Here is a 14149-nt window from a genome sequence, read left to right as displayed (position 1 = left end):
CAGCGATTACAGGGACAATAGCTTGATGGTAAGGGAGACGGTTCTTTACATCTTCTTTAATAATGAACAAAACAGGCAAGCATCTTTTTCAGTTATAAGGCTCCAAACCAACAATGACAGATATACCATAAATCAATAATTGTTACACATAATATTCAGGATCAGGCTGGAAGTTCAGGTAAACCCAAAAAAGCAGACTTGATTTAATCAATATGAATTTCTACTTGAAAAAGTATCTTCATGGAACTTTTGATTCACTTTAACATTTGTAAGCCCATTGGATATCAAAATCATGCATAATATTTTACAAAGTCCAGCAGTGGGCAAAGCAGGAGCATGCATTCTGTAAATTTTTGGCTACAGATTCTTAATTCAACAGTTAAATAGTTTACATTTTTAATATTACCTCCATGCTCCAGAATTGAATGGAACCATCCTGATGTGCAGATAACAGAATGGGCTGAGGTTGTATAACCGGAAATGGCACGGTAAAATCCTCAGGTGGGGCTATCGTTGATGTTCCATCAACCTCTACCAATTAAAAAAGGAAGTTAATCAGAATGTCAATTTCTAATGCAGAGAGTGTATTAGCATAACATTTAGAAATACATAACATGATCAAGCAGAGTGCGCATGGCTTCATGAGGGGAAATTATACCTAACAAATTTATTAAAGTTCTTTAAGGAGGTAACAAACAAGATAGAAAAGGGGAAGCAGTGGACGTAATGTGTTTGGATTTTCAGATGTTTGGTGAGGTATCACACATTAGGTTACTTAATTACATAAGTATTCTTGGTATTAGAGGTGGTATTTTGGCTTGGTTAGAGGATTGGCTAACCAAAAGAAGATAGAGAATTGGGATAAGGAGGGAATTTTCAGGCTGGCAGCCTGTAACTTGTAGAGTACCACAGGAATCAGTGTTGGAGCCCCAATTATTTTTAATACATAATATTGATTTGGATGAGGAAGGTGAATGTACTTTTGTCAAGTTTGCAGGTTCCACAAATGTTGGTGGGAAGGCGTGTGGTGAGGATGACACAATGCTCCAAACCAGCAATGACAGATATGTCATAAATCAATAATTGTTACACACAGTATTCAGGGTCAGGCTGGATGTTCGGGTAAACCCAAAATAGCAGACTTGATTTAATCAATGTGAATTGTTTTACTTGAAAATGTACCTTCATGGAATTTTTGATTACCTTTAACATTAACAGAATGGTCTACTCCTACTCTTAGTTTCAATATGACTTGAAAGTTCAAAGCATTGCCTTAGGAAAAGTTTACATCCCTGACTGAGTTGGATTTGAACCAAACCCCAGAACAATCATTTTACCAATCACAAACACAGTATTTCTTCCCAGTGTTCAGGATCCGTGGAATGCTGTAGCCCATTGTCTCAAGCTCAGCAAAAGGCATGTGTTAAGGGTGCAGCTTTTAACTGGACAAAGTTAAAAATCACACAATACCAGGTTATAGTCCAACAGTTTTATTTGAAAGTACTAGCTTTCAAAGCACTGCTCCTTCATCAGGTAACTGTGGAGCAGGACCATAAGACACAGAATTTAAAGCAAAAGATTACAGTGTCATGCTGAAATGATATACTGAATAAGCCTAGATTGTTGTTAAGTCATTCATCTTTTAGATTGTGTTGCAGGTCTTGGTTCATTAATATAAATCCCAGAACTTCTTTTAAGTCACATTCTCCAGATAACTTAAGGTTTTATTAAAAAAGGTGACATCTCAACTCTGACAATGCATTGTATGTGTAAGGTTAGGGTCTGTCTGTATCCAAATCTTGAGTCAGACTGGTTCTGTTTCCAAAGTGGAATTTACAAAATATTACATGGATTGATTGCCTGCAGATTGTGTACTTTTTGAGCAAAATAGAAAGTATCTGTAAATATAATTCTGCAAATGCAAATACTCCATCACACTCACAGACACATTTTACTAAGCGTGCACACACCCAAACACACACTCTCTCACACGTACTCACAATCACACTCTCACTCTCTCTGTCTCTCATGCACACGCACGCATGCGCGTGCACACACACACATATAAGTCTGTGGGGTGAATTGGTATTTTGAGATTTACAGTTGCTGATACATTCTATTTTGTTCAAAAAGTACAGAATCTGCAGGCAGTCAATACAGACAGTTAATCCATGTAATATTTTATAACTTCTAATTGATCTGCTTGTATTGCTCGCAAGGCAACACTTTTCACTGTGTCTCAGTATATGTGACAATAAATTCAATTCAATATAAATTCCTACTTTGGAAACACAACCGAGGGTGATAGAGTCATAGAGATGTACAGCATGGAAACAGATCCTTCGGTCCAACCCATCCATGCCGACCAGATATCCCAACCCAATCTAGCCCCACCTGCCAGCATCCGGCCCATATCCCTCCAAACCCTTCTTGAACATATACCCATCCGAATGCATTATAAATGTTGCAATTGCACCAGCCTCCACCACTTCCTCTGGCAACTCATTCCATACACACACCATCCTCTGTGTGAAGAGGTTGCCCTTAGGTCTCTTTTATATATTTCCCCGCTCATCCTAAACCTATGCCCTCTAGTTCTGGATTCTCTGATCCCAGGGAAAAGACTTTGTCTATTTACCCTATCCATGCCCCTCATAATTTTGTAAACCTCTATATGGTCACCCCTCAGCCTCTGATGCTCTGGGGAAACAGCCCCAGCCTGTTCAGCCTCTCCCTATAGCTCAAATCCTCCAATCCTGGCAACATCCATATAAATCTTTTCTGAACCCTTTCAAGTTTCACAACATCTTTCCGATAGGAAGGCGACCAGAACTGCATGCAATATTCCAACAGTGGCCTAACCAATGTCCTGTATAGCCGCAATATGACCTCCCAACTCCTGTACTCAATACTCTGACCAATAAAATAAAGCATACTGAACGCCTTCTTCACTATCCTATCAATCTGTGACTCCACTTTCAAGGAGCTATGAACCTGCACTCCAAGGTCTCTTTGTTCAGCAGCACTCCCTAGGACCTTACCATTAAGTGTTTAAGTCCTGCTAAGATTTGCTTTCCCAAAATGCAGCACCTCGTATTTATCTGAATTAAACTCCATCTGCCACTTCTCAGCCCACTGGCCCATCTGGTCAAGATCCTGTTGTAATCTGAGGTAACCCTCTTTGCTATCCACTACATCTCCAATTTTGGTATCATCTGCAAATTTACTAACTGTACCACTTATGCTCACATCTAAATCATTTATGTAAATGACAAAATGTAGAGGACCCAGCACCAAACCTTCTGGCACTCCACTGGCCACAGGCCTCCAGTCTGAAAAACAATCCTCCACCACCACCCTCTGTCTTCTACCTTTGAGCCAGTTCTGTATCCAAATGGCTAGTTCTCCCTGTATAGTGTGAGATCTAACCTTGCTAATCAGTCTGCCATGGGGAATCTTATCGAATGCCTTACTGAAGTCCATATAGATCACATCCACTGTTCTGCCCTCATCAGTCTTCTTTGTTACCTCTTCAAAAAATTCAATCAAGTTTGTGAGATATGATTTCCCATGCACAAAGCCATGTTGACTACCCCTAATCAGTCCTTGCCTTTCCATATACATGTACATTCTGTGCCTCAGGATTCCCTCCAACAACTTGCCCACAACCGATGTCAGGCTCACCAGTCTATAGTTCCCTGGCTTGTCCTTACCACCCTTCTTAAACAGTAGCACCATGTTAGCCAACCTCCAGTCTTCCAGCACCTCACCTGTGGCTATTGATGATACAAATATCTCAGCAAGAGGCCCAGCAATCACTTCTCTAGCTTCCCATAGAGTTCTAGGGTACACCTGATCAGGTCCTGGGGACTTATGCATCGTTACTTGTTTCAAGACATCCAGTCCTTCCTCCTCTGTAATCTGGACATTTTGCAAGATGTCACCATCTATTTCCCTACAACCTATGTCTTCCATAAACTTCTCCACAATAAATACCGATGCAAAATACTCGTTTAGTATCTCCCCCATTTTCTGTGGCTCCACACAAAGGCCGCCTTGCTGATCTTTGAGAGGCTCTATTCTCTCCCTAGTTACCCTTTTGTCCTAATGGAATGAGCTGCCAGAGGAAGTGGTGGATGCTGATACAGTTACAACATTTAAAAAGGCACCTGGATGGGTATGTGAATCGGAAGGTTATAGAGGCTTATGGGCCAAATGTTGGCAATGGGACTAGATTAATTTAGGATACCTGGTCAGCATGGACAAGTTGTAAGGAAGGGTCTGTTTCTATGCTGTACATCTTTATGACTCCTTGACTCTAAGAGTTATACCTGACTCAAAATGTTAACACGGATGCTGTCAGACCTATTGAATTTCCCCAGGGTTCTCTCTATTTGCTTCAGTGTTAGCCTTCACTGTGCATGTATTAGAAGAGCAACCATAAACTGATAATACTCAGGGCACATAGGTAACAAGGCTGACACTTCATTGCACACACAACTGCATATTCTTTCACCTATCACTGCTTAAGAACTAAGCCACACAGCTTACCCAGTCTTAGCCAAGTCCCATTTTCCAATCCTAAGTCAGTGCAACTTTACCCAATATCCATTATCACCTTGCATCTTCCCATTATTCAACATGGAATGATCACATATTGGAACATCTTCAAACGGTTCAAAGCATTAATTTTTATTCAAAACAGCAAAAGCAAACAAAAAAATTAAGAGAGGCTGCATTTGCCTCTGGAAAAAGAGAGAGACTGTTTGCCTTTAAATGCCAATATGTCCACAGTCAATGAATGATCTCTGCACCCAGCTCCCAGCTACTGGAACTAAGTGTTAATCAAAGCCTGACTAGCATCTTGCACTTTATACTGCTGGACTTTATTCACGCTGAAGCTGATGGTCTTCCTCTATAATGTCCTCATCTTCCTCCTCGGACGTCTGCTCCCTCTCTCCTGACTCTTTGCCAGTTGCAGTTATACATGGTACAGCACACTAGGATTATGTGGGCACACTCCATCAAGCTGCACAGCCTCTCCTGTCAAAGCCCTGTTGATAAGCCCCCTCCCACAGTATTCCATGCCCACTACTATCATCTCTCCCCTTCAAATGTTGAACTCCCCCCTTCATCATTCTTGACCTTTGGTTTCCTGGTTGCTGCTTCCAATATTAATTTCCTAACTATTTAGTTCTAAATTTCTTGACCACAGCAGGGTCCCTGACATTTCCCATGACTGTCACTGAACTAACACTGAGGAAAGACCAAGGCTCATTCCTCTGACCAATTTCAATAGACAGCCTCATCTGATGAGTGACCAGACACTTGACTGAATTGTGTGCAGCAAAGTGATCTGGCAGGAGCAGTCAGAAAGGTGATTGTCTGCTTCAAATTAAAATGGATAGCTGCAACATTAGTGGAATAGAAATGTGCCATAATGATATGGTGAGGCTTGTACATGTCAGATACTAATGTCTGTGGATGCGTTGGGGTGGTGGTGGTGGTAGGGGAGGGGGCACTTGAAGTTGCTGTTCATGGAGTATTCTTTGAGATGTTGGTGTCAAGGGTCTAAAGGTACAAGTGACAAGCTAGAGTTGCCAGGTAACCGTGCCGACTTACATTCCGGGAATTCTTAGCATCTAGTTTCTGTCCAGCTGCTGGGTAATTGAGAAGCTGTATATTAATGAGGTGGGACTAATAATTATGAGCTGTAAATGTATGGTCATGCATGCAAATGGGCCTCTCACTGCTCACTAGTGAGAATCGCATCTCACCATTCATTGGAAAATTGAACTTTTGCTCTTGATGGTGAGAAACTATCTCAAGTGATTTACCCCAACCTTATTCTCTGGGTTGGAAGCATTCTGCTGCATGTTGCCAATGCATCAGCTTGTAGATGACTAACCCAGTGACATTACCATTGCATCATCATTATTCCACGGGAAAGATAGTCTCGCAGTAACGTAACTGTAAAGCTGTCTTCCACCTACTACATTAAGGAGACAGACCGCCTACTTGCGGAACGTTTCAGAGAACACCTCTGGGACACCCGCATCAACCAACCCAACCGCCCCGTGGCTGAACACTTTAACTCCCCCTCCCACTCCGCCAAGGACATGCAGGTCCTTGACCTCCTCCATCGCCAGACCATGGCAACACGACGCCTGGAGGAAGAGCGCCTCATCTTCCGCCTAGGAATCCTCCAACCACAAGAGATGAATGCAGATTTCTCCAGTTTCCTCATTTCCCCTCCCCCCACACCTTATCTCAGTCCCAACCCTCGGACTCAGCACTGCCTTCTTGACCTGTAATCTTCTTCCCGACCTCTTTGCCCCCACCCCCTCTCCAGCCTATCACTCTCACCTTAACCTCCTTCCACCTACCGCATTCCCAACGCCCCTCCCCCAAGTCCCTCTTCCCTACCTTTTATCTTATCCCTCATTCCTGAAGAAGGGCTTATGCCCGAAACGTCGATTCTCCTGCTCCTTGGATGTTGCCTGACCTGCTGTGCTTTTCCAGCAACACATTTTTCAGCTCTGATTTCCAGCATCTGCAGTCCTCACTTTTTCCACCTACTACATGAAAACAACCCATTACTGTTGTCAGACAGAGGTTGCTCTCCCATTTCCTCTTAAATTTGTTGCACTCCTGCTACCTAGAACTGCCCTTCACTTAATTTTCCCCTGGCACTGGTTTCCCTCGCTCTTGCTGTTTAGCATTGTAGAAAAAAGATACATACCCTTTTTCTAATTAGGTGCCTACGCTAGTTAATGATTAGTGAAAAATTGTTTCTTAATAGATTCACATTCAGTTTGGAAACTGTATAGGGAAGCTTTTAATTACATCATTAATTTTGATATCATCTTAATAATCTAATATATTTAAATAATTTATTTATTTGTCCATTTTACTTTCATGCATGTTGAATCTATAATTTCCTTGATATATTTTCATAGCAAAATATTTTTCCCATTAAAAAATGGATTGTTAAGCTCGTCATTGGAGTATATGAAATTTATTATTTTAATGATTCTTGTTTCTAACATTCATTGCCTAATGAAGAAAAAGTCATCGAAGTGTTTAAGAAAACTAAATGGGAATCATAGTAGTTATGCAGAAAAAGGAGATTTTTAATGTACGCTGGACTTCTTTCTGAATGAGCAAGATAAAAAACACTGCTGGAGACATGAAATGAACCTAAGCAAATAAGAAAATGAAGAATAGGGAATATCTGGACCGTATAAATCACACCACACGGTTTAAGGCGAAGATGAAAAGATCAATGGAATAGATTGGAAATTAGTTATTTTTAAAGGTTACCTTGGCAAGAAAAGAGATAGAACAAGAGTGGGAAGGTCATGTTTAACCAAATTTACTGAACTCTGTGAAGTAACATGAAGAACAGACAAGGATAATGCAACAAATACCACATCATTTTAATTTCAAAGCATTCCAAATTATTTCTAATTATAAATTAGACAGGCGATTAAGGATTGTGAATTTAGGAGGCAAATAGTAAAGTGGCCAACAAGTTGGTGACAACGCATAAAGCAGGAAGTAGTCATCAGGGGAAGAAATTTCAGCTGGCAAAGGCAGGAATTGCTGTTCCATATGATCAGAGTTCTACCAGTGATAGTCAGAATTCACTTTAATTATTAGGATTTGGAAATCAGAGGTAAATGAAGTTATGGGTGACCTCTAATTGGATCTGTGTTTAATGAGGAGGTAACATTAAGAAGTGAATAATTAACTGGTGGAATGGAAAATGTAATTTGCAAGTTAGTTTCAATATAGATAAGTGTGAGATATTACACTTCGAAATGGAAAATATGCTGAGGGGAAAGTAAGTATAAATGGAAACAGTGACACAATGTAGCAGTACAAATCTTTTAAAATATTAAATATCACCACAGGTTCATATGGCCATAAATATGCAAATAAAGCAATGAAGTTTATTTCTAGAGAATAAAAAATTGAAAACGTTCATTACATTCATTTAGAACTCTTCACAATTTTGGGACTGCATTTTCACCAGATGATGGGGGTGGAAATGGGGTCAGGCATGTCAAAAAATTTGATTTTCTTGCACTAATTTTAAATTGGCAGTTTCTTCCTGACTCATCGTTGTTTTAGTGCAGTTTTTTTGCAGGTTGTAACTGTAAAGTGGCCTTCCGAAGTCAGGATAGCTAATGCGAAGCCTATTGAAAATTTGAGTATTCTAGCTGCTATCACCATCCCACTATTTCTATGAGCTGGTAAGGTATTTTACACCTAAAAAAAGTCCTCCTCTCACGGGGGAGTTAGTGATCACTTGTAATCCAGATGAGGATTCAGGAATATTCTCAAAGTTAAGATATTTTGAAAACTTCAATGTCCCGATCAGATTTTGTAAAGTCGATTTAATTTAATGTTGTGATTCATCATATGGTACTGTCCTAAAAAGGCATCTCAAGCATGGCATTGTTTATGTGGAGAGATGCATAAAAGCACTCTTCTTATTGGGACAATTGCTCTTATACATTCAAAATTTAAGAAGAAAGGAGTTGCATCTCTAACTTATTAATTTTAAAGGATGCAAACCTTGCTAAAATTGATAAGTACTTTCAGTTTAAGGGGGGAAAAAAACCTCCTGAGCTGATTGACAGAATGCCTGATGTAATCTTTAAAATGTTGACCTGGCTTTTAGTTTCGATGGACTCCATAGTTTACATCCCCTGGACTTTGTTTTGGGAGCTGAACTCATTAGGAAAACATAGCCAAGTTGTCAAAGTAGCTACAAAAGGTATTCCAAAGGCTCGTTGTGATCATAGTTTGGTTAACAATTTTAAGTTATTAAACACACCTTTGATGTGATAAGTGAATAAGTGTGTTTATTTTTTACTGCAAAATGACCACTTGTGGGTAGTATATTTAGCAACGTTTTTTCAGTACAAAAGGTAAGCTGATTAGACTGCTAATATGTTTACCTGTTTAAAGTCAATTTCAGAGGCATTCTGAAGTCTTTCAATGTTGATACTGGGTGAGTAGCTGTTGTGAATACAAGGGGATGGAGGGTGGGTGAAGTGATCATGGTTAGGGCATGGCAAGTATGAAGGGGGTATTTGAAGGGGCATGCAAAATTTGAGGAGGCACAGAGGAGTAGGAGAGGTGTAAAGTTGGACCAGGATTATGGAGTGCATGGGGGGAAGCACTTGGGGCATTAGCAGTCATTGAAGGAGAATGTGAAGGATGATCGTGGCCGTTTAGTTCATGGTGGAGGGAAAAGTACTGGGTAAGAACAGTAATACTTGGAAATGAAAATACTGAAACTCTGTTCTGCGATATAGGAAACATTTTGGACCAGTATATGTCATTTGCAAGTTTTACTGATTTCTCCTTCTGGACAGGGATAAATGAGCAGGTCTTCTCTTGGGTATTGTGAAAGGGTCTGACTCGGGTTTTGCACTGACCTCCACATTGTAGAAAGGATGTACTGGAGCTATTGGAAAAACTACAAAATAGGTTTACAAGAAACTGTGGGTTTATGCTTATCAGAAAAGATAAAATGAGTGGGCCTCTTTTCCCTTGAAAATAAAAGGCCAAGGCGTGATATATTAGAGATCTTCAAAAGTGTTACAGAGCTTAATAAGGCAGAAATAAGAGATGGTATTGTCATGCTGTCAGACATCCAAAATTCAGAGTCATTAAAATGAAGTCATCATAGACTTAAGGCAAAGCTAAATAAGTATGTGGAGCTAGGATTCAATGAGTTCAGGGGGAAGCATGCCACCAGTACAAAGCAGTTAGGATATCTATATTTTTAATATACATGTTATATTCAGACATGTTATGAAATACCTCTGAAGAAGGTAGGAATTGAACCTGGGCTTTCTGACCCAGAAATATGGACAGTACCACTGTACCACAAAACCTCAGTATACGTTGGCATGTAAGGTGTACAAACCCATTGCCATTTTATTTATTAGACCACCTGGTTAATTAGGTTCATATAAATAATTTGTTTCATCATTGAATTTTTGAGAAATCATTAAGAAATTTTAATGCATCAACAAATAAACTGATGCTACTACTGACCTGATGGACTATATTCAGAAGGTGCAGAACTATCAGTGAACTACACAAAAAAAAGTTAGAATGTTGAAATTTCTAGCTCTGTGACAATGCAATTATTTACAAATCAATGGGTTCACAAACTGATTAAAAACTAAATAACCAAATGGTTTGAAAATTAAAATTAAGAAATATTTACTTTGTACTTAACTGATGTATCTTTGTCTAATTGTTTTTGTTTAATCCTTTTAAAAGACATGTAGCAGTCCCTAATCAACTTTAAGCATTCAAGTCCATATTGTTTGAATTGGATAATCTGCATAGTTCACTGTCATTTGAAATTATGATCACATTTCTTTGATAATTTCAAGAGATATGTAAATCAGAAAATAATAGAGATTAATCAAAGTTCACTCCAAGAATACAGCTGGATCCCTGATAAATTAACAAATAAGATTGGTTCATTCTTAAATCTGCAGGACATTTGGAGAATGATACAGCATGAATTAGTTAAGATGATCTGTTATGCTGGTGTCATTTACCTGTTTTTTAATTCACAGATTCATTTATTGCCTGTCCCCAGTTGCCACTGGGAAAGTGATGCCTTCTTGAACTGCCACAGTCCTTGTGCAGGGGGCAGACCCCCATTGCTGTTAACGAGTAAGTTTCAGGATCTAGCCCAAAAACACCAGAGGAAAAGTTATATATTTCCAAGTCAGACTGGTGATTGACTTGGAGAGGAACTTACAGGTAGTGTTCCCATGTGTACGCTTTCCTTCACCTTCTAAATGGAAGTGGTCCTGTGTTTGGAAGGTACAATCTAAGGAGGTGTGGTCAATCACTACTTTGCTTTGTGTAAATAGTACACACGACTATTATTGAATGTTGATGGTGGAAGGAGTGCATGTTTGTGGATGTAGTGCCAATTAAATGAACTGCTTTGTCCTGTATTGTGTGTTGTTGGCGTCCTCACCCAGGCAACGGGGTAGTATTCCATCACATTCTTGACTTGTGTTTTGCAGATAGTGGACAGGCTTTGGGGTGTCAAATTGTGAATTGCTCACTGCAGGATTCGTCGCCTCTCACCTGCTCCCATAGCCACTGTATTTATATGTCTAGTCCAGTTCAGTTTCTAAGCCATGATAATGTCCAGAATTCAGTGATGATAATGAAATTGAACATCAATGGGTGAAGGTTAGATTATCTCTTATTGTAGATGGTTATTGACTGGCATTTGTGTAGCATGGATGTTATTTGTCACTTGTCAGCCCAAGTATGGATATTGATCAAGTCTTGCCTTATTTGGACATGGACTGCTTCAATATCTGAGGAGTTGCAAATGGTACAATCATCAATGAGCATTCCCACTTTGACCTTACAATGGAGGAAAGGTGATTGACGAGGCAGCTGAAGACGGTTGGGCCGAGGACACTATCCTGAGGAACTCTTGCAGAGATGTTCAGGAGATGAGAATGACTGACCACCACAACAACATTAGTCGTCTTTTGTGCCAGATATGAATCCAATCAAAGGAGAATTTCCCCCCAGATTCCCACTGGCTCCACACTTGCTTGGGCTCCTTGGATGTCACATTTGGTGAAATGCAGCCTGAATGTCAAGGGTAGTCACTCTCATTCCACCTCTGGAATTCAACTCATTTGTCCATGTCAGCACCAAGGCTGCAATGACGTTAAGAGCAGAATGGCTCGGGAAGCACCCAGGTTGGACATCAGTGAATAGTTTAATGCTGAACAGGTGACACCTGATAGCATTATTGATGACACCTTTCAGCACATTACTGATAATCAGAGTAGATGAATAGGATAGTAATTTATGGGTTGGATGTCCTGCTTTTGAATACAGTCACAGACGGTATGGAAACAGACCATTCGGTCCATCTAGTCCAATCCGACCAACTAAAGTAGTCCCACCTTCTTACGTTTGGCCTAATCCCCTCCAAACCTTTCCTATTCACGTACTTCATGTCCCAGCCTATTTTTATAACTCAAACCTTTCATTCCCGACAACACCTGAATAAATCTTTTCTGACCTCTTTCCAATAATATAATTGTATTCCTATAGCAGGGCAACCATAACTGCAATCACTACTCCAGAAGTGGCCTCACCAACTTCCTACAATCTCAACATGATGTTCCAACACCTCGATTATCCACAGGACTCTGGCGGGCAGTATTTCGTTCGGTTAATTGAACTCCACATAATCGAATGCTGGATAACATAGTTTAGCCAAGCATTGGGACCTTGCAATCTTCCCGGATAATCTGATGTTTGGATAATTGAATGCCGGATAATCAAGGTCCCTTTGTACTCAATGTCTGAGCAATGAAGGCAAGCATGCTAATGCCTTCCCAACCACTCTGTCCATCTGTAATGCAACTTTCAAAGAACTACATATCTAAACCCTTAGATTCCTTTGTTCAACAGCTCTACCCATTGCACTGCCACTAACTATATAAGCCCTGTCCTTATTCCTTTTACCAAAATGCAAAACCTCACATTTATCCAAATTATAATCCAATCTGCCACTCCTCAGCCTGTTGGCCCAATTGATCACGATTCCTTCGTAATCTTAGATAACTTCCTTCATTGTCCACTATAACCACCAATTTTAGTGTCATCTGCAAACTTACTAACTATGCCTTTTAAATTCTCATCCAAATTGTTTATATAAATGACAAATAACAGTGGACCCAGCGTTGATTCCTGTGAACACCACTGCTCACAGGCCTCCAGTCCAAAAACCAACCCCCCACCACAACCTTCTATCTCCTACATCAAGCTAATTTTATATTTGGATTGGTAAGTTCTCCCTGAATGCCTTATGTTCTATCTTTACTGATCAGTCTACAATGTGAAACCTTGTCAAAGGCTTTACGAACGTCCATGTAGCCAAGGTCTACTGTTTTCCCTTCATCTACCTTTTTGGTTACATCCTTAAAAAATTCAATCAAGTTTTTGAGACACAACTTCCCATACACAGAGCCATGCTTATTGTCCATAAACAAGTCCCTGCCTCTCTAAAAGCATGTTAGTCCTATTTCTCAGAATCCCCTCCAAAAACTTATCCACCACTGATGTCAGACTCACTGGTCGACAATTCCCTGGGATCACCATACCTGGGCAATTTTGGCAGATGCCAGTGGCGTATCTGTACTGGAACAACTTAGCCTAGGGGTGGGGGGAGGGGGGGTGTGGCGGGGGGCGCAGCAAGTCATCAGTACTATTGCTGGAATGTTGTCAGGTCCTTTCCAGTATCCAGTGTGTCATCTGTTTCTTGATAACACATGGAGTGAATAAAATTAGCTGAAGACTGGTATTTGTGATGTTGGGGAGTTGTGGAGGACGACGCTTATTACAGGTGTACTTTTAGGAGATAATTCCACCCATATTCAAGGTGGAATGTGAAAACATCAAGCAACTTCTAAGGTAGAACAAACATTAGCCATAATAATTGCTACATTCCATTTTATATTCCCAGAAGCTTCTTCACCTAGCAGAAGATCAATATTGTTGTGGTTCTGTTCGCCGAGCTGGAAGTTTTTGTTGCAAACGTTTCGTCCCCTGGCTAGGAGACATCATCAGTGCTCTGGAGCCTCCTGCGAAGCGCTTCTTTGATGTTTCTTCCGGTATTTATAGTGGTCTGTCCTTGCCGCTTCCGGGTGTCAGTTTCAGCTGTCCGCTGTAGTGGTTGGTATATTGGGTCCAGGTCGATGTGTTTGTTGATGGAGTTTGTGGATGAATGCACAAACGTTTGCAACAAAAACTTCCAGCTCGGCGAACAGAACCACAACAATGAGCACCCGAGCTACAAATCTTCGCACAAACCTTGAGAAGATCAATATGAAATCTCACCACGGCTTATTTTGCTTGGATTAGTTAAAATTGAAAAAAAATAAACAGCTCAGGGAAGGCCTGCAAATGATTGAGATTGTAAGTGATACAAACTAAAACTGCTGAAGAACAATTGTCATGAGATATTATGGTTTTGTGTCCCATAGAAGGATCAATTTGACAGAAAAGGATAGAAATCAGGGGATTGCTGTTCAGCCCCAAACAATTGTATGTATAGGATCAC

The 14149-nt window shown here is 40.3% G+C and overlaps 1 protein-coding gene across 1 annotated transcript in view; it reads right to left on the bottom strand.

Moving 5' to 3' along the window:
- LOC132819370 (WD repeat-containing protein 64-like) overlaps nucleotides 1–14149 on the bottom strand; it is a 125549-nt gene that overhangs the window by 17485 nt on the left and 93915 nt on the right. The gene's annotated exons all lie outside the window — the stretch shown is intronic.

This window comes from Hemiscyllium ocellatum, chromosome 10, assembly GCF_020745735.1.
Source record: "Hemiscyllium ocellatum isolate sHemOce1 chromosome 10, sHemOce1.pat.X.cur, whole genome shotgun sequence".
Taxonomy (NCBI): Eukaryota; Metazoa; Chordata; class Chondrichthyes; order Orectolobiformes; family Hemiscylliidae; genus Hemiscyllium; species Hemiscyllium ocellatum.
The sequence above is the reverse complement of the archived record's forward strand: the minus strand, read 5'-3'. Positions and strand labels throughout refer to the sequence as shown.